Source organism: Antechinus flavipes, chromosome 3 (genome assembly GCF_016432865.1).
Source record: "Antechinus flavipes isolate AdamAnt ecotype Samford, QLD, Australia chromosome 3, AdamAnt_v2, whole genome shotgun sequence".
Classification (NCBI taxonomy): domain Eukaryota; kingdom Metazoa; phylum Chordata; class Mammalia; order Dasyuromorphia; family Dasyuridae; genus Antechinus; species Antechinus flavipes.
Genome location: NC_067400.1, coordinates 539655302 through 539675951, shown reverse-complemented (window position 1 = coordinate 539675951; position 20650 = coordinate 539655302). Strand labels below are relative to the sequence as shown.

At 34.4% G+C, this 20650-nt stretch overlaps 3 non-coding genes across 3 annotated transcripts; 2 read left to right on the top strand and 1 right to left on the bottom strand.

Moving 5' to 3' along the window:
- Positions 1–12750: 12750 nt before the first annotated feature.
- On the top strand, positions 12751–12823 carry TRNAR-CCU (transfer RNA arginine (anticodon CCU)). Its single transcript has one exon. It is a non-coding gene; the product is annotated as a tRNA-Arg (tRNA).
- A 1116-nt stretch (positions 12824–13939) lies between these two features.
- Positions 13940–14012, bottom strand: TRNAR-CCU (transfer RNA arginine (anticodon CCU)). The gene has a single exon. It is a non-coding gene; the product is annotated as a tRNA-Arg (tRNA).
- Positions 14013–14305: 293 nt separating this feature from the next.
- Positions 14306–14378, top strand: TRNAR-CCU (transfer RNA arginine (anticodon CCU)). Its single transcript has one exon. It is a non-coding gene; the product is annotated as a tRNA-Arg (tRNA).
- Positions 14379–20650: the final 6272 nt, after the last annotated feature.

Here is a 20650-nt window from a genome sequence, read left to right as displayed (position 1 = left end):
GGTAGAAATTAGGCATGGACCCATACTTAACACCATACACCAAGATAAGATCAAAATGGGTTCATTATTTAGGCATAAAGAATAAGATTATAAATAAATTAGAGGAACATAGGATAGTTACTTGTGGAGGAGGAAGGAATTTGTGACCAAAGATGAACTAGAGACCATTACCAATCACAAAATAGAAAATTTTGATTATATCAAATTAAAAAGCCTTTATACAAACAAAACTAATACAAACAAGATCAGAAGTGAAGCAACAAACTGTGAAAACATTTTTACAGTTAAAGGTTCTGATAAAGGTCTCATTTCCAAAATATATAGAGAATGACTCTAATTTATAAGAAATCAAGCCATTCTCCATTTGATAAATGGTCAAAGGATATGAACAATTTCCAGATGATGAAATTGAAACTATTTCTACTCATATGAAAGGGTGTTCCAAATCACTATTGATCAGAGAAATGCAAATTAAGATGACTCTGAGATATACTACACACCTGTCAGATTGGCTAAGATGACAGGAAAAAATAATGATGAATGTTGGAGGGGATGAGGGAAAACTGGGACACTGATGCATTGTTGGTGGAGTTGTGAACGAATCCAACCATTCTGGAGAGCAATCTGGAATTATGCCCAAAAAGTTATCAAACTGTGCATACCCTTTGATCCAGCAGTGTTTCTACTGGGCTTATACCCCAAAGAGATACTAAAGAAGGGAAAGGGACCTGTATGTGCCAAAATGTTTGTGGCAGCCCTTTTTGTGGTGGCAAGAAACTGAAAACTGAGTAGATGCCCCATCAATTGGAGAATGGCTGAATAAATTGTGGTATATGAATGTTATGGAATATTATTGTTCTGTAAGAAATAACCAGCAGGATGAATACAGAGAGGCTTGAAGGGACTTATGTGAACTGATGCTAAGTGAAATGAGCAGAACCAGGAGATCATTATACACTTTCCCAACAATACTGTTGTATTGATGTATTCTGATTAGAAGTGGATTTCTTCCACAAAGAGAAGATTTAATTCAGTTCCAATTGATCAATGATGGACAGAATCAGCTACACTCAGAGAAGGAACACTAGGAAATGAATGTACTGTTTGCATTTTTATTTTTCTTCCCAGGTTATTTTTACCTTCTGAATCAAATTATTGTGCAACAACAGAACTGTTCAGTTCTGTACACATATATTGTATCTAGGATATACTATAACATATTTAACATGTATAAGACTGCTTGCCATATAGGGAAAGTGGTGGAGGGAGGGAAGGGAAAAGTCGGAACAGAAGTGAGTGCAAGGGATAATGTTGTAAAAAAAAAATTACCCATTATTCTTTCAATAAAAAGTTATAAAAAATAATAATTTATTTATTTATTTTTTAATTTTAATCTATCCTTTCTTAAACTGACATTGGGCAATTTTTAAAAAAATCCCTCAACATATAACTATATCGTCCAGCAAAACTATTTCCCACATTGGTCATGTTTGAAAATGTATATTTTATTTCATTTTATAAATACATCACTTTTTTGTCAGAAGGTCAGTGTTATGTTTTATCTTCATTCTTTTAATCTTATGGTTTATCAGCATATTGATAAGAGTCCTAAAGGTTTTCAAAGTTCTTTTTCTCTATAATATTATAATTGTATAACTTGCTCTTCTAGTTTGGATCACCTTACATGGGTTCATAAAAGTCTTCCTGGTTTTTCAGAAAATGTCCATTTTATCATTTTTATAACTTATTCCTACAATCTTACATCATAATTTGTTTAATTATTCCCTAAAAGATTCTTGTTTTCCCATTCTTGGCTACCATGAAAAGAGCTACTTCTATAACTTCTTTTGTATATATAGATCATTTTCTTCTTTCTTTGATTTCTTTGGAGTAGTACACACCCAATAGTGGTACTGTTGGATAAAAACATAGGTATGGTTTGGTGACTTTCTGGGCATTGATATAAATTACTTTTTAGAACAAGTAGGCCAATTCATAGCTCCATCAATACCTCAACATTGGTATCCTTCTAACATTTGTCATTTTCTTCTTTCTTCATCTTGTTTAGTCTGATAGACAGAAAATGGACTTTTAGAATTGTTTTCCTTGAAATACTCCAGTTATTAATGACTTAGAGCACTTTTCAAATATTTCTGATACTTGAATTTCCTCCTTTGAAAACTTCCTCTTCATTTTTATCTATTGGGGAATGGCTTCTTAGTCTTACAAATTTGAATCCATTCCTTATATTGTACATCTTGGAACCATAGGCTTGAGTAGGGACGCGAAGCAATAATCATACCCCTAGACCAACAAGTCAGCCGCCTATAATTCAACTCTGACATAGTGATGTTATTTTGGTCCTCTTCCAGACAACAAGCGACCAACATCTTGGAAATAAGGTCTTTATCAGCAAAACTTGTAATAAAAATTTCCCCATACCCCCAGTTATCCATATACTTCATCATTTTAACTACACTTCATTTAATTATATAAAAACTTAAAACTTTCATATAATCAAAATTGTATATTTTATCTTGTGAGATCCTCTCTATCACTTGTTTGGTCAAGAATCTTTTCCCTATCCACAGATCTGAAAAGCAATTTATTCCCCCTTCAGCTATTTTATTTGTGATGCAAGTTTTTATATTTTAGTCATGTATCCATTTGATGTTTATCTTGGTGTATGGTATGAAGTGTTGATCTAAACCTACTTTCTGCCAAAATAATGTAACAGTTTTCCAGAAGGTTTTGTCAGATAGTGACTTTTCCTCCCAGGAATTAAGGCCTTTTTTTAGATCTATAATATTTTTAGGAGGGGTTTGTTATTGTTGTTGGGTTTGGGGTTTTTTTTTCTCTATATTGTATTATCTGTTCTACTCATCTAATTTGTTTTTTAAGCAGCATCAAATCATTTTAATGATTATTGTTTTGTAATACAATTTAAAGTCTGATACTGACAAACCAACTTTTCTTACTTTTTTTGTTAACTTTTAAACCTTTGCTCTTTTATTCCTTTCCATACAAATCTCATTATTATATTTTCTAGCTCTATAAAATATTCTTTCATAAATGTGATTGGTGTGGCACCAAATAAGTAAATTAATTTGCCTAGTATTTTTTATTAGATTGACTCAACCTACCCATGAGAAATTAATATTTGTCCAATTATCTAGACCTGTCTTTATTTCCCAAAAAATTACTTTATAGTTACATTCATATAGTCTTGACACAATCTTGAAAGATAGCTTCTTTGGTTGTTTTTGGTGGAATTTCTCTTTCTAGTTTTTCTTAAGAGATGTTGAGAAAAACATATACATACATACATATATCAAAAGTATGACTGATATATATATATGTATATATGTATATATATACATATATACATATATATGTCCTATGTGTTACAACTTTACTGAAATTATTTCCATTTTCAGTTAACTCTTGGAGTTTTACAAGTATAACTCATATCTTTTATAAAAATGATAATTTTATTTTCTCCTTGCATTTGCATATTAACCCAATACTTTTTTTCATTTCATAATGAAGCATTTCTAGTACTATATTAAATAGTAATTATGATAATGAACATCTTGTTTTGCCCTGATCTTATTGGAAAAACTTCTAATTTTTCTCTAATACATATGATGTTTTTCCCCATAGAATTAGATAAATGCAATTTACTATGTTAAGGAAAAATCTGATTATTTCTATTATTTCTAAAGTTGTAATGGAAATTATATTCTGTAAAAGGTTTTTTCAAGATTTATTGATATGATTATATGATTTTTATTATTTATATTATTGCATAGTTTATGTTATTTATAATCTTTCTTATATTTAATTAACCTTAAATTCTTGGTATAAATTCAATCTGGTCATATTGCATAATCTTTCTAACATATTATTGTAGCCTACTTGTTAATATTTTTATTTAATTTTTTTGTATTAATATAGGGATCTTAGTTTTCTTTTTCTGTTTTGTATCTCTAGAGTTAAATGATTCTTTAGAATTCAGAACTAGCACTTTAGAGATCATTTTTTTCAATTCTACTATTTTACAGATGAGGAAAGTGAATCACAAAGAGATGAAATAATTTACCCAAGTTCACACAGGACCTAATATTATGTTCTTTCTTTTGTACTCTACTGCTTGGTAAAGAAGATTCATCTGTTGCATATTGGACTACATGGATGGACTGGAAATAAAGTTATTTATCCACACAGAACTAAATAAATTTTTCATCCGTGACTTAAAGAATGATATCATTACTACATGAGATTATTCTTTGATAAAATGAAGTAATTTACTCAAGTTCACATAGTCTAATATTATGTTCTCTCTTTTGTACTTTGTTGTTTGTTAAAGAAGATTCATTTGTTGAATATTGGACTACATGATATACTGGAAATAAAATTATTTATCCACACAAATCTAAAGAAATGTTTTATCATTGACTTAAAGACTGATATCATTACTACATGAGATTATTCTTTGATAAAATGAAAGGTCTCATAAGTTTTTTATTTTAATTTATGATTCTAAGTTTAGTATGGAATCTAAAGACAAGTCAATGGAGGCCTCCGTGCTGACAGATTATACCAGTTTCTCTTCTACAGTCCAGACATAGTCCAAAATCATTTGTAGGGGATAATGATCTAATCTCCAGAATTAGGCTGCCCATTTTTTTAATATTCACTAACTCAACATAACTACTTTGGCTTCTCCAGGATTTTTGTCTTTAATCTAGTATTTATGCAAATTCTGAGTGTGTGTAGCTATCTGTATGCAAGTGTGTGTGTGTGTGTGTGTGTGTGTGTGTATGCAAGCATGTGCATGCATGCATTGCATTATTGTTGTTTTTGGTTTTCCATTTTTAAGAAGGACCAGTGACATCACAGGTAATGTCTTGACTTGAGTGAATTGGATTCAAGTGAGGCAAAGTTGCACATCTTCACTCTCTCTTCCTGAGTAATCAAAATCCAATGGCAAAACAAAAGTCAGAACAACTGCTGATGGTTCAAGATGCCATAGATGACCTTGATGTCTAACCAAATAATAACTTCTCCATAGTGATTGCTTCAGCTGTCTTTATGACCACTGGAACAAATTGCTCTCATCTACCCATTCCATCAAGAAAGTCTTTATATGCATGGTATAGGCATCTATACATAACTGAGGCTTGTTTGATTACCCTCAGCCTAGTTTAGGCTGTCTGCCAAAATGGTTTATAATGTAAAGTTCCTTTATGAAATATTTGTGAAATGTTATAACTCAGAATTGCCCATCATGAAAATACATGAATGGATCTACTCCAGAGAAGGGAGTACCCACATTGATCATCTCATGGACCCATTTAATTAAAAAAAAAAGAATTTAGAGGAAGAATAAAGGATGGATGAGAGAGAGAGACTACAGGCAGACCTACACTACCTAACTGGGTTAACCAATCAAATATAGAGACAATCACATACATGAGGGAGAAAAAGGATCATCTACCAAGGTGTCCACATCCTAATGTTCAGCAAAATCTCAGTCTTTTCCTATCCTATGTCTATATATTCAATCTTCTTCCATTTTGTATTTGTACAGACTTGTCATCTAAATTCCTTTGTAAAATCAAAGGCACACATTTCCAAGCTAGATGACTAGGTTCTGTAGTCATGAAAAAAAAAAGATTTTCTAAAAGTCATTTTTATTTACATGAAAATATGTGTATTTTTAATGATAGCTTTTTATTTTCAAAATACGTGGAAAGACAATTTTCATCATTTGCCCTTACAAAACCTTGTGTTCCAAATTCTTCTCCTTTCCTTCCACCCCCACTCTTAGACAGCAAGTAATCTAATATATGTTAACCATGTGCAATTCTTCTATATCTATTTCCACATTTATCATGCTGCACAAGAAAAATCATATCAAAAAAAGAAAAATGAGAAAAAAGCAAGCAAACAACAAAAAAGTTGTATTGTATTATTATATTGTATTCCATTTTGTACTGTATTGTATTATGTTTTAATATTATTTGTATTGTATCATATTGTAATCCATATTCAGTCCCCATAGTCCTATTTCTGGATACTGGTGGCTCTCTCCATCACAGGTCTTGGAATTGGCATGAATCATCTCATTGTTGAAAAGTCACATTCATCAGAGTTGATCATCACATAATCTTGTTGCTGCTGTGTGCAATATCCTTTCACTTAGCATCTGTTCATGTAAGTCTCTCCACAGTCCTTTCTGAAACCATCCTGCTGATCTTTTCTTATAGAACAATAATATTTCATAACATTCATATACATAAATTATTTAGCCATTCTCCAAGTGATGGGCATCCACTCAATTTCCAGTTTCTTGACACTACCAAAAGAGCTACTACAAATATTTTTGCACATGTGGATTCTTTTCCCTTTTTTATGATCTCTTTGGAATACAGACCCAATAGAGACGCTGCTAAGTCAAAAGGTATGCAGTTTGACAGCCTTTGGACATAGTTCCAAATTGAAAAGCTGTATGTCTTAATCTCTAGATAACTGCTATATTAATTTATTATTGAGGGTCTAATTCATATAAGAGAGAATATGGGGGAAATCAATAAAGCAAAAGAGTCAGAGATAGTAAAAAAAAATTAATAGAAATCTGTATTACATTTAAGCCTGATGTTTTTCTCTTACTATAAATGCCAATGTTGTTGCTGTCATTGTTTTTGTTGTTGAGTTGTATCCAACTCTTTATGACCCATATGAGGTTTTCTTGGCAAAGATACTGGAGAGTTTGACATTTCCTTATACAATAAATATTGGCATTTCATATGATGTATTTGTTTTACCATTTGATTAAAAACTTTAAATGCCTTTGTTTTTGAAATTTCTTAGTCTTAGAATAAATGAGCTATGGATTATTTTTCCAAAGCCAGCCTGACTACATTTATTTGACAGTGTTCTAGGGTATCCTGATGTATCTGTTGATGTCTCTACTGCCATTCTAGATCTGTTTTTCTTGCTCCAACCACTGACAAGTGCAAGTAACTAGCCCCCAGTTCCATTTAACCATCAATTCTACTGTAAAAGTCAATAAACTTTTATGCAAAAGATATGACATATATGTATTATCCATGTAATTTGTACATGTCCTTATGGGTCTGTCTAGCTGTGGCTCACAGGAAAACATGAATAAATGTCTTTACTCTCTTTACCCACTCTTGTCCAAGAAAGATGCTGAGAGGGGACAGGAAAATAGACAAAAAACTGACTATTCTGCTCACTTCAGAAAAAGGTGCTAAGTTATAATTATATTTACTTGCTCCATCTAAGTATTGTTAGATTAGTGGAAATAATTTCTAGATTCAATCTGACCTTCTGACCACTATTCCTTAGTGCTCCCAACTATATATACAAGGCTTAATTCTCCACTAAATGTTAATTACACAAAGATCATCACCCATATTGAAAAGCAAATACATCAATTTCTCTGAGCCAGTAACAAACAGTTCATTCAGCAATAATGAGAGCTTTCCTGATTCATGGTTTGAAAAGGATGAAAAGATTGGAAAGGATACACAGGGCAACAAGACTATTAGGAAAGCAATGGAGGAAATGAACAGAAAATAAGTAATGAAATGAAACATAGTGTCTATGGTTTTCCTAAAATAGTGGACTGGAAAAAGCAGTCAGAAATTAATCCCCATGATAGCAGTTTCTCTAAAAGAGCTGATGAGATGGGAAATGAGTTTTAAAGGTTCAGAAAAGCAGGAATTTGCTATTTAGACTAACATTAAACTAACATAAGATTGACTCGCAGGAAAGATAATGCATATATGCTTTATTTAAATTCTGTAATCTCATCAATATCTCATAGCATGAGGGTAAAATTGGATCTTTAAAGGCTACAATGTCCCAGGCTACTGACTGAGTCTACTTTCTGGGTGTAGCTAAGTAAGCTTCCTAAAGGTAGAAACTATTTTTATTTTTTACTTTTTTATCCTCTAGTATAATACTTAACCTACGGTTGACATTTAATGAATGCTGTTTAAGAAGGGATGAATGAAAGGCTCATCATTTTGTGATGAATTCTTTGATCATGGGAACTCATGAAACAAAGAAAAATGTTAATTGGTTCTCATTCCTATGTGATTTTCTGATTCCAAAATGACCATAGTATAATGGCAGAAAAAGAAGCTGCTGAGTGCTAAGAATCACATAGCAATATGCAATAAATTTTTATCCAAAATCTTTTCTAATGACCAAAAAGTAAACAAATTAATAAGGGAGATTGAATCACATCAATCTTAGCTGTGGAGTCATAAGACCTGGGTTCAAATCCCAGTGTCATCCACATAAGATCTACATATTGAGGCATAACATATAAAGGGTTAACATTTTTTCTTCACATTATTCTCACTAAGCCTATTCTCAGTAGAACTGCTCCTCTCTGGGCTTCTATTCCTATCATTCCATCAAAAATCACTCTCTCCAAAGTTACTAATGATTTCTGAGTTATCAAATCCAATGACCTCTACTCTATGTTCATTTATCATCTTTGACTTTCTCTGAAACATTTAACATTGTTCATCTTTAACATTGTTCTTTCTTTCTTGGTACTCTCTTCTCTCTAGGTTTGAGAGACATGACTTTCTCCTGTTTCTCTTATCTGACTACTCCTTCTCTGACTTCTCTAGTTGATCCTCTTCCAGATCATTCCCTTTATCCACAGAAGTCTCTCGAGGTTCTGTCCTGAGCCTTCTCTTTTTCATTCTATCATTTCACTTTGTAGTCTCATCAGCTCCCATGGACTTAATTGCCATCTCTCTATTGATAATTCTCAGATTTGCCTAGCCTGCCTCAATCTCTCTGCTAACCTCCAATCTCACATTTTCAACTGTCTTTCAGATATCTCGAACTGGATTACAATAGATGTCGTAAACTCAATATATCTAAAATTGAAATCATTATCTTTCCCCCTAAACTGGCCTTCTCATCTCTTCCTTATTACTGTAGTAAAGAACATTGCCTTCCACTCCTTCATGCTCACAATCTAGGAATCATCCTCAACTCTTCATTTTCTTTCACCTAGCCCCTATCCAAGCTGTTGTCAAGACCTGGGGATTTCACTTTGGTTTTTTTTTGTTTTGTTTTGTTTTGTTTTGTTTTGTTTTGTTTTGTTTTGTTTTTTTAACATCTGTTGAATATTCTCCCCTCTTATTCTGTCATCATTTTAGCGCAAGTCTGCATCATCTCATGCTTGGTCTCTTGCAATAGTCTGCTTATGCCTCTTCCCACTCCAATCCATTCTCTCTCTTCTCTCTCTCTCTCTCTCTCTCTCTCTCTCTCTCTCTCTCTCTCTCTTCTCTCTCTCTCTCTCTCTCTTCTCTCTCTCTCTCTCTCTCTCTCTCTCTCTCTCTCTCTCTCTCTCTCTCTCTCTCTCTCTCTCTCTCTCTTTTCTCCCTCACCCCCTTTTTCCCTTACACACACACACAAACACTTTCCAGTAACAAACAAAAACCTTGGCTTGGCATTCAAAGTCCTTCATAATCTAGCCCCTTCCTATTTTTCCAATCTTCTGACACTATACTCTTTGATCCATTGACACTGACTTTCATTGACACTCTTTCTGCTCCAGGTATTCTGTGTCCCATGCCTTGAATGCTCTTCTTCTTTCACTATACCTACTAATCTTCCTTGCTTAAAGTCCTAACTACAATGCCTTCTTTTTACTGTAAGTTTCTTAATTCTAATGAATTCCCCCTATCGATTTCCTATTTATCCTGTATACTGATTGCTCTGAATACATTTGTTTTCATGTTGTCTCCACAACTAAATTTTAAGCTCTTTGAGGTGAGGGACTGTTTTTTGCTTCTTTTTGTATCCCCAACTTAGCACAGTGCCTGGTGCATAGTAGGCACTTAATATATGTTTACTGATTAGCTGATTGAAAAATGTTATACTCTCTACATATGAAATACCTCATATAATAATTAGCTCATTTTAAGCTTCCAGAACACTATAATGGCCCACAAACTTCACTTGGTTCCTTCCTGTTTGGCTTTAGAAAATGTACTTTAAATTAAAAAGTTTTAAACTGAGCTACAATCACAAAAGCTCCAGATTAGGAAAATTCCTAATATCTACATAAAGTTTAGGATCTCTGTCTACTGGCATATTTATATCTACCTCAAGTTATCTCTTGCCTACCTTCTTTATGGATGAGGCAAAATTCAGTTTACTGGAAATATATGGATTACAAAAATAGCACATTATATTGTAGTGACTTGCCATTAGAAAATTTGAAGAAAGAGCTGATCTTTTCTGGACATTTCTCTCAGCCTGAATCCTCTTCTCTGAGATGCCTATAGATGTCAATATCTCTCTACAATATTTCCCTTCTCTACTACAGCTCAATCTTCCTGTATTTCATGTTTATTGAAGCCTCTCGCATCCTCATGTTCAGAATCTCTTCCTATCCTCCTCTCCCCATCCCTTCCCTGACACTTCTCACATCTCTCCTTGATTCATAGTTCCAAGTGTTTGATTAAGTTAAAGGAGTCAAATATTTTCACATATTATCACAATTTGTGATAACCTAGTGCGGCTATTTATGGTGTATATGTTTGTTGGGGGAAAAAAAAGAAATAAAGTGGGAGAAATTAATAAATTAACTAAAAAAAACTTTAGCAACCATATATTTACACATACATGTATGCCTGTAAACATGCATTTATGCAAGTTATATGTGCATATATATATATAAATATATGCAGATATAGAAATATAACTTCATACATATACATATATTGTATACATATATAAAATGAAGTAGTTCTACCTTTAAAAGAAAATAGTCTACTGTCCCTCCAAGCATAGTTTAGCCCTCAGTCAAAAATTTTAATTATATATTAAAATATTGGAGGGATCAATGTCTATAGGAATCAATCATACTATAAATACACCTAGGATCCAATAAAGATTGGAAGAAGATCCTTTGATTCTAAAATCAAAGTGTTTTGTCTCTATGGGAGGACTGAACCTCTAATGACAATGCATATAAGAAATTCCACCTGTTTTTTAGCCAGAACATTTCAGAGAAACCAGTGAAAAATTTGTGAGAATTTCAGGTATCAATTCATTTTTACTATTACTACCCACAAGAATTAAGTAGTTTTCAGAGCCATTCAGACTTTACACAGAATCTTCACAATTTCTGGAACCAAACTAAGCATAACATGAGAGGTGTTTTTTTTGTTTTGTTTTGTTTTGTTTTGTTTGATTGGTTTGTTAGTTAGCTTGGGGGCTTTTATTTTTATTTAGGTGTTTTACTTTGTTAACGCACATAAACAAATTTCTGTAACAATCTTTGAGTTGCTGGAGAGAAAGGGGGCTGCAGCATAATTGAGAAAATTTAGTGACTGGGAAATGGTGTCCCGCATATCCAGTATTTATCAGAGACAGAATTTGACATACTCCTGACTCCAGGGCTGGCACTGCCGCCAATATAGCCATGCTTGCCACTCACAGAACGACCACATTGGTATTAATACAGGGTTCATCTGAATGTATTTTAAACTCCTAAAATTAAACGTCCTTTAAAGGGGGTGGGGAAACATGTAGAATATACTGAAAAAAGTTAGACGAAATTCTTATATTAAAAGCCCTAATATATTTGAGAAAAGCTCTTTCTCAAAATCACTAAGTTCCTACTACCCCAAATGTAAGGAAATTAAAAGGAGCCTGTTAAAATGGAGAAATTTAGAATGACAAAAGCGAGATTTTTCCTGATCTAAGAGAAAAAATCTCGCAGTCTCCTTCAGTCAAGCTCACCACAAACACTACTCTAAGGCACTGACGCCGCCCCCTTCCGGGTGCATCTTCCTGGGCCATTTTTCTTCTTCCTATGACCATGAACTCCACAGAGCCCCCTCAGCGGCTTAGAGCTGCAGCTCCTTAACTTTTGTGTAGGAGCGGGAAGCGCAACCCCAGCCACGGGACCAAGCGCAAACTATTCGCATTAGTCCTTTGAGAATGTGGAAGAAGGAAGGACGTAGTGGACGAGCTCTACAGTGACATACCTCTCTCTTAGGAGTCCCAGATAGAGAGAGAATGCCAGGGGATAAGCCCCCGAAATGCTTAGAGCTGTATTTCTGACCTTGAACTATTTAGGATGCGGTATCTTCTCAGGGTTCACCTCAGGAGAGCTGGTAGGCTTACGCATGCGCGTGATCCTAGGCTTGAAACTAAATTTCCACAGAATTCGCTTTAGATTTGCGCATGCACGTTCAAGTGTGTAAATTTCGTACAATCCTTGTCACTCTACCGAAACTCCATACACCCTTTGCGAATCGCTCCCTTAAAGAGTATCAGCAGCAGCGTATTGAAATTGGGGGAGGAATCTGCGCAACGTGTGGTGAGGAGCTAATTAGGATATGTTGTGAGACCCAGGGAGAGGAATAACCACTTTCTAAGTACTAAAAATGCACGTTTATAAGCTACACTCCGGCCCTAAACAAGCCAAATTGGGGGTGAGGAAGAAGTGTGGCCTAGATTTTAACCGAGCCAACGCAATCTGCAACTCATAATCACTCCGAAACTTTCTTTTTTAACCCTGCTTTAACCTTCATCCTATGGAAAAAGGCTAGCAATGACAATTGCTTGATTCTTCAGGTTGAGAAAGCAAATTAGTTAAGGAGGAAATAAAGCTAATTAGTACCAGCAAGGAAACAGTAGGGTGGAGCCAACTGCGAACCGCAACGCGTAGAAGCCCCAGTGGCCTAATGGATAAGGCATTGGCCTCCTAAGCCAGGGATTGTGGGTTCAAGTCCCATCTGGGGTGGTTCCTTTTTGACTGGAATAAAAAATGTTCAAGTTTAAACTGTGTTTACTTACTACGATGAACAATTAACTACCCCAAAACTGAAAGATTAAAAAATAAGGAATCCCTTAAGAACTAAGAGATTTCTGATAAGGCTGTGGTCTATAAGTCTCCTTACATCCTAAAATCGTATACAAAATAATTATACAATGTTAGCCTGGTAGCACACAATAACAGCAAGAATATGCGATGATCAACTATGAAAGCTTCAGTTTTCAGTAGTTCAGTGACTCAAAGCAATCTCAAATTGGACAGAAAATGCCATCTACATCCAGAAAAAGAACTAAGGAGACTGAATGTAAATCAACACATGCTATATTCACTTCTTTTTTCCTGTTTTTTTTTTTTTTTAATCTCTTCCAGGTTTTTCCTTTTTGCTCTGATTTTTCTTTCCCGATACTTTATTGGGACCAAATATCTACTCTTCAAAACATGAAATACTTTGTCTCTTCCTTCTACATATGTGAGTAATAAATAAAATATTTTTTAAAATAAAAAAAGAATCAGTGCCTCATCACTTCCTACATGATTCTAGTGTCTTTCCTCTTAATTATTGCCTATTTATCCTGTATATAATTTGTCTATATATCGGTTTGCTTGTTGTCTCCCCCATTTAGATTGTGAGCTCCTCGAAGGCTGTCCTTTGCTTTTCAATATATCTCTAGTACTTAGCACAATACCTGGAACATGGTAGACACTTCAATAGTTTACTCACTGACTGGAGATTCAAAAAATCTGAATGGGAAAAAATCTCGAATCTATCCAGTTCTGCTCTTGATCAAGTAGAATGAAATAGATCTAAATAAACCCCCAACTGTTGCATGAAAAAGGCTAAAAGAAAGAAAACTCATTACACTTCTCTTACACACTGAATATGAGGTTTTATTAATCTTTTTGAGTTTTTTAAATCTTTTTCATAACTCTAGCCATAAGAAGTCTTAACATATGTAAGACAGCAAGCAGGTCTCTATATTTATGTAAGATAGATCGATAAACATGTTTCCTTCAAGCTATGATCTGTTTCGTAAGTCAATTTTTTCTCAATTGTATTTTCGTGTTGTGTTTTTAAAAGCAACTCACCCCAGATGGGACTTGAACCCACAATCCCTGGCTTAGGAGGCCAATGCCTTATCCATTAGGCCACTGGGGCTTAGGTTTCTCCAAGTCTTGCTAGTATTCAATTCGGTTCTATTATCTCCTTTTTGGTTCTAGCTAGTTCAGTTTTCTGTGTACTATAGGATTCAGAAATAATGACTTTATATAATCCTATGTCCCTCTTTTATAATTTCACAAACTCAATTCCAATAGAAGAATTTTTCCAAGACCCCAAAGGTAAGTAGCAGAGTCAATCTAGATGGGGGGGAAGGAAAAAAAAAAAAAAAAAAAAAAAAAAAACCTTGTTTTGTGATCCATGTAGACTGTAGTAAACCTACCAACACGAGCGCCCCAGTGGCCTAATGGATAAGGCACTGGCCTCCTAAGCCAGGGATTGTGGGTTCGAGTCCCACCTGGGGTAATAAATTTTGAAAGCTCTGTAACCACTAAAAACGACGCAAGAGAGGTGGATCAAATCGGTCTTATCTACCGTATTCGGTTTACTCCCTTGTAAAATAGGGTAAGAACTTGCCCAAGTCTGCTCTTAAATATGATTTCGTAATTCAGTGAGTTACAAATGAATGCTAAGGCACAGAGCGCTAGGATCTCTGTTCCCTCGGTTTTTCGAGTTTTGTAATTTTCATTTTTTTCTTATTCTGAGCTTGATAAATATTAATAATGGACATTTTCGTATACAAAAAACAAAAAATGACGATTGATTATGACGCCGCAAATCTCTTACGTCCAGTTTGTGCGTGTGTTCTTTTAAGTATGGAATGAATTCAGCACATTGGCTTCAAAGCTGTGCTGCCTGGCTCTGTCTCCCTCTGATTTTTTTTTTTTTTAAGCTTCAATGAGATGACTGAAATGGCGGATCACGAGCTTGGAGCCCTTGGAGCCCACGGCTTTCCCAGGAGTTGAACCGAGTGCAGTGGCTCTCGAGCTACTTTGAATGGGGAACGTTAGCTCCGGATCACTGAAGAGAAAATTCTAGAGGTTTAAAATCTAATTAGAACTATCCAAGATGCTTGGAGAAACTCGGTTCTTTAGAAGCGGTGAAAGGAGGTAACAAAGTCGGATTAAATATATAAGTGAAAAACACTGTCGGGTTACTGTTATGCCACAGTTCTCTTTTATTGTCCTGACTCAGTCGGGCTCATTTTCCAACATCTTGGTGGGAACCTCCAAAATGTAATGCCGGAGAAACTGAGCAAGATAAAGATTAGAGAGTATTTAATAATTTATTAAATGGAGAGATTTACTGGGGTCAAATGGATCCATAGTTAAATGAGATTATCATCTCCAAGAATCCAGCAAACAATGTGTGAATTCTCAAACTCAGGGGGTAGATTGAGGCAGGGGCAGACTCAGGGTACTGAGAACGGAACCGGCTTCTGAGGCCGTGGGTGAGCCGCCAAAGAGGAGGATGACATAACCAGGGGGAGGCACCAGAGATGGGGAGAGGCAGCTCGAAAAGACTGTATCTGACATTCCGACAGCTTGTGATGGGGAGAGGCATTCTGATATTCTAAAACATAAGAACTTTTGTCTTTATCAAGTATTCTGATAAAGAGGGTGGGGAGGTTTTGCAGCAATGAGAAGCAGGGAAACCGAGGCAGGACTGAGTCAGGATAATTAGGGAAATTGAGTCAGGACAATAAAAGAGAACTGTGGCATAAGTTACATTTATCACATTCACATCAGAAGTTAGTTTTATTGTTCCTTACTTTTTCTTTCTGCAGTACGGTTGGAAGTAAAACTTCAGAGGTTAAATTTGAAATCTCCATTTCTGGAAGAATTAACTACATAAAAAACAAACAAAACAAAAGAAAAAAAAAAAACCTTTCTCTTGAGATTGATGAGCAGCTATTTTGAAACTATAACCTAAATTATAATCACTAGATACATTTCTTTAGACCCAATATTTTAATACTTGTCTTTAATACTTAGAAGAAACCTCCCAAGCACTTTTAAAAAGACCATTTCCTGATCAGCAGGATGATTTCTGAAAGGCCTGGAGAGACTTATTTGAACTGATGCTGAATGAAATGAGCAGGACCAGGAGGTCATTATATACTTCAACAACAATACTATATGATTGTTGGAATCTTTACAAACTGCTAACTCTAATGAGAACAAGAACACCTCATATGATGATCGATTCTGATGGACCTGGCCATCTCCAGCAATGAGATGAACTAAATCAGTTCCAATGGAGCAGTAATGAATTGAACCAGCTACACAGTGAAAGAACTCTGGGGGATGACTATAAATCACTACATAGAATTCCCAATCCCTCTATTTTTGTCCACCTGCATTTTTGATTTCCTTCACAGGCTAATTGTACACTATTTCAAAGTCCGATTCTTTTTGTGCAGCAAAATAACTGTTTGGACATGTATACATATATTGTATTTAATTTATACTTTAACATGTTTAACATGTATTGACAACTTGCCATCTGGCGGAGGGGATGGGGGAAGAAGGAGAAAAATTGGAACAAAAGGTTGCCAACGCTGTAAAATAACCCATGCATATAACTTGTAAATAAAAAGCTATAATAAAAAATAAAAATAAAATAAAAAGACCATTTCCCAAATAAGACAATTATAAGGCAATATTTCCTGTGCTAATAAGATAGACAGTTTCTCAGGTTTGTTACATTTGTTAATTAGACAGAAGATATTTCCTAGTTACTGTATATAAGTAAGATACATTACTATTCTTCTACTTGCTTGTTCTAATCCATCTAATTCTTTATGAGTAAGCTATACATTGTACACCAACAAAGTTTAGGCTTCATTCATTATTCTATGAAATTTAAATAAAATGAGGATGAATCTCATAATTTTTTTTAATTTAAAGAAAAACATTAACTCTTTCTCTTAAAAAAAAAAATCACTTGCCTCTCTCACTTCCACTAATTTAAAAAAGAAAAACAAACAAAAGCTTCTCTTGTAACAAATTAGAGCAAACCTACATGTTGGCCATCACAAAAACATGTCTCATTCTTCATCAAAAAGATCTGATTTCTGTCCATCATCTCTCTGTCAAGAAAACATGCTTCATCTTACATTTTATCCAATTCTGATTAGACATTGTATTAATCAGAATTCTTAAATTTTCCCAATTCATTTTCAAAATTCTGTAATCATTGTATAAAGTCAGGACTTCTTAAACTTTTCCCACTCGTGGTTCTTTTCCTTCTGACAAATTTTTAGCTGGCCTGGATATGTAGGTATATGAAATAGGTAGACAAATCATATACTATAATATTAATAATAAATCAAAATTTCAAGACTCCCACATTCAATGACTGGACTCCATATAAGCTCCTTAACCACAGTTTAACAACTTTTGCTATAAAGCACTGCCTTGGTTTTGCTCACTTCAGTCTGCATCAGCTCATATACCTTCCCAAATTTCTTTGAATCTACCTCTTTTCTCATTTCTTATGGCACAATAATATTCCATATCTGCATGATAATTTGCTCTGCCATCTCTCAATTGTTAGGGATTGCCTTAGTTTCCAGTTATTTGCCACACAAAAAGTATTGCTATAGATATTTTTGTAGGTATGGATCCTTTCCTTTCTTGAACTTTTTTTTTTTTTGGATGTATCTATAATATGGCATAGTTCTAAATTATTTTCTATAATGGCTGAGCCAATTCTACCTCTTAGAACAATTTTCATTTTTCTTTTCATATCATCTTGACCAATCTGATGGGTATGAGATTGTGAGTTGTTTTAATTTGCTTTCTCTTAATATCATTACTGATTTGGGGTTTTTCCTATATGATTGCTGATAGTCTGAAATTCTTTTGAGAACTAATGACTTCCAATTTACTAGATCTATATAATTATGTGTGTGTATATATTTTTACGTATACACATACATGTGTGCCATGTATGTATATATGTATTATATATACATCATGTATCTCATATGTACATACAGTAAGTAGTTGCTTGCATTCTGCCTTCTCTGGGGCAGAGACTGTTTTTGTCTTTCTTCATATCCCCAAGGTTTAGCTCAATAGGTAATGTTTTAACACTAATGATGCTGCTGCTGCTGTTGTATATAGGTTATCTATGCACAATTCTTCAACTAAATATCATCTAAGAAAGAGAATATCCATTCAAATATGTGATAGCTCCAAACTGTGCATACCCTTTGATCCAGCAGAGTTTCTACTGGGCTTATACCCCAAAGAGATACTAAAGAAGGGAAAGGGACCTGTATGTGCCAAAATGTTTGTGGCAGCCCTGTTTGTAGTGGCTAGAAGCTGGAAAATGAATGGATGCCCATCAATTGGAGAATAGTTGGGTAAATTGTGGTATATGAATGTTATGGAATATTATTGTTCTGTAAGAAATGACCAGCAGGATGAATACAGAGAGGCTTGGAGAGACTTACATGAACTGATGCTAAGTGAAATGAGCAGAACTAGGAGATCATTATATACCTCAACAACCATACTGTTTGAGGATGTATTCTGATGGAAGTGGATCTCTTCGATAGAGAGAGCTAATTCAGTTTCAATTGATCAAGGATGGACAGAAGCAGCTACACCTAAAGAAAGAACACTGGGAAATGAATGTAAACTGCTTGCATTTTTGTTTTTCTTTCCGGATTATTTATACCTTCTGAATCCAATTCTCCCTGTGCAACAAGAGAACTGTTCGGTTCTGCACACATATATTGTATCTAGGATATACTGTAATCTATTTAACATGTAAAGGACTGCTTGCCATCTGGGGGAGGGGGTGGAGGGAGGGAGGGGAAAAATCAGAACAGAAGTGAGTGCAAGGGATAATACTGTAAAAAATTACCCTGTACCCTGGCATGCGTTCTATCAATAAAAAGTTATTTTAAAAAATTACCTGGCATGGGTTCTGTCAATAAAAAGTTATTTTAAAAAAATGTGATAGCTCATACCTTATAATATTTAACCTGAATATTAGGTATCATTCTAACACCAATGGATTAGTTTATTTGTTATAATGCTGTAAGATCATTTTTAAAACAACAATTACTTTCCATTATCAGATGAGCTAGATATTTTATTGTAAGCTTTTATTTTTCTGGATTCCTAATATAAATGCCTTTGGGATCTGAACCAGGATTCACTTGTTATTTTATCAGAAATCTAAATAAGATTTAGAGTAGCTAGCTGGGACAGTAGACAGAATACTGGGCTTCCAATGAGGAAGACCTAAATTCAAATTTGACTTCAGACACTTATTAGTGTAATCCTAGGCAAGTCACTTAAACCTCTTTGCCTCAGTTTCTTTATCTGTAAAATAAGCTGAAGAAATAAATGGCAAACTATCTTTGTCAAGAGAATCCCAAATGGGGTTATGAAGAGTTAGACACAAATGAACACCAACAAAATAAGATTTAACTAACAAGATAGAGGGTAAATTAAGAAGATATCATCTATATCCAATATAATACTAGACAGTTTGTAATATTCCCCCAAATATATCATCATAGTTTTTTTTCTCACCTAAATGTTCTTCATTATGTTTCTGTCCTCAGGTTCATGGATTTCCATTCAGGAATATGTCTATTAAAATGTCCTGTTATTCCTCCCACCCATCTTCTTCTTTCCACCCATCACTTCAATTAAATCTAAAAGTTCTGGTACAACCATTCTCCTTCAGATAATACTAAATGTCTCCTTGAGATTTTCCAGAATTTTGAGGAAATCTCCAAAGTTCATGAGTTACTTTCTAGGGGACACAATGGGAATTTAAAAGAATCACTGAAAAGTAGTACACTTTTTTTTTTTTTTATCTCTATCCTCAATTAGACTCAGTAAGGAATTACCGAACAAAATTGGGAGGGAAGTAAGATGAGGTAGGGAAGGATAGTCCATGAACTGAGTCATGGAAGATACAAATATAATTTATTCTTCTTGACCCTACTAGAAATAAAGACTGGGGAACTTTTGTTGGGAGTGAAGCAAGTGAGATGAGTCTTCTTGACATCCACTAAAGAGGTTCTTTTATGTATCAGTTTTTGTTGACCCAACTCCACTTCCCCGAAAGAAAGCAATACGGTAACACCTTCTCTTGAAAAAGATGGACAATAATTGATAGCACCTGCAGCTTGGTGAAAAACATCAAACATCTGCTTTGGAGGCAAAGAAGAATAGCAGACATAGAAAATGAGGTGTAGACAGAACAAAAGAGCAACTATGGAAATTAAGAGGAGTGCCAGCATTAAGATATCTCTGGAACCAAACCAAGGAAGCTGCAAGAGGTGGGGGACAAGAAACTCAAACACATACAGATGATAGCAGGAAGATGGAGCTGGGAGAGATACTATAGTTCTGATACAACCTTTCCTCACTTAGAAGTATGAGTTTTCTGCGGGAAGACAGCCTTCCCTATTGTCATGGAAATGTGGAGAAAATTAAATGTGTAGCTAAGAATGATTATGCTATTTGATTTTTCTTTGTTAGTTTATTATTCTTAAATGTTTTGATATTTTTATTTATATTCCTAAATGATATTAACAAACTTCAGATTCTATTTTTAAGGCCCATCTATCAAATTCTTTTGGAAGTTTTTAGCCTGTTTACCACTTCATGTTAACATGAACATTTAATTCACTTAATTTATTAATCACATTTTGTACACCGGCATATAGACACTGGAGGCCATAAAATTATTTCTAGTTTCTT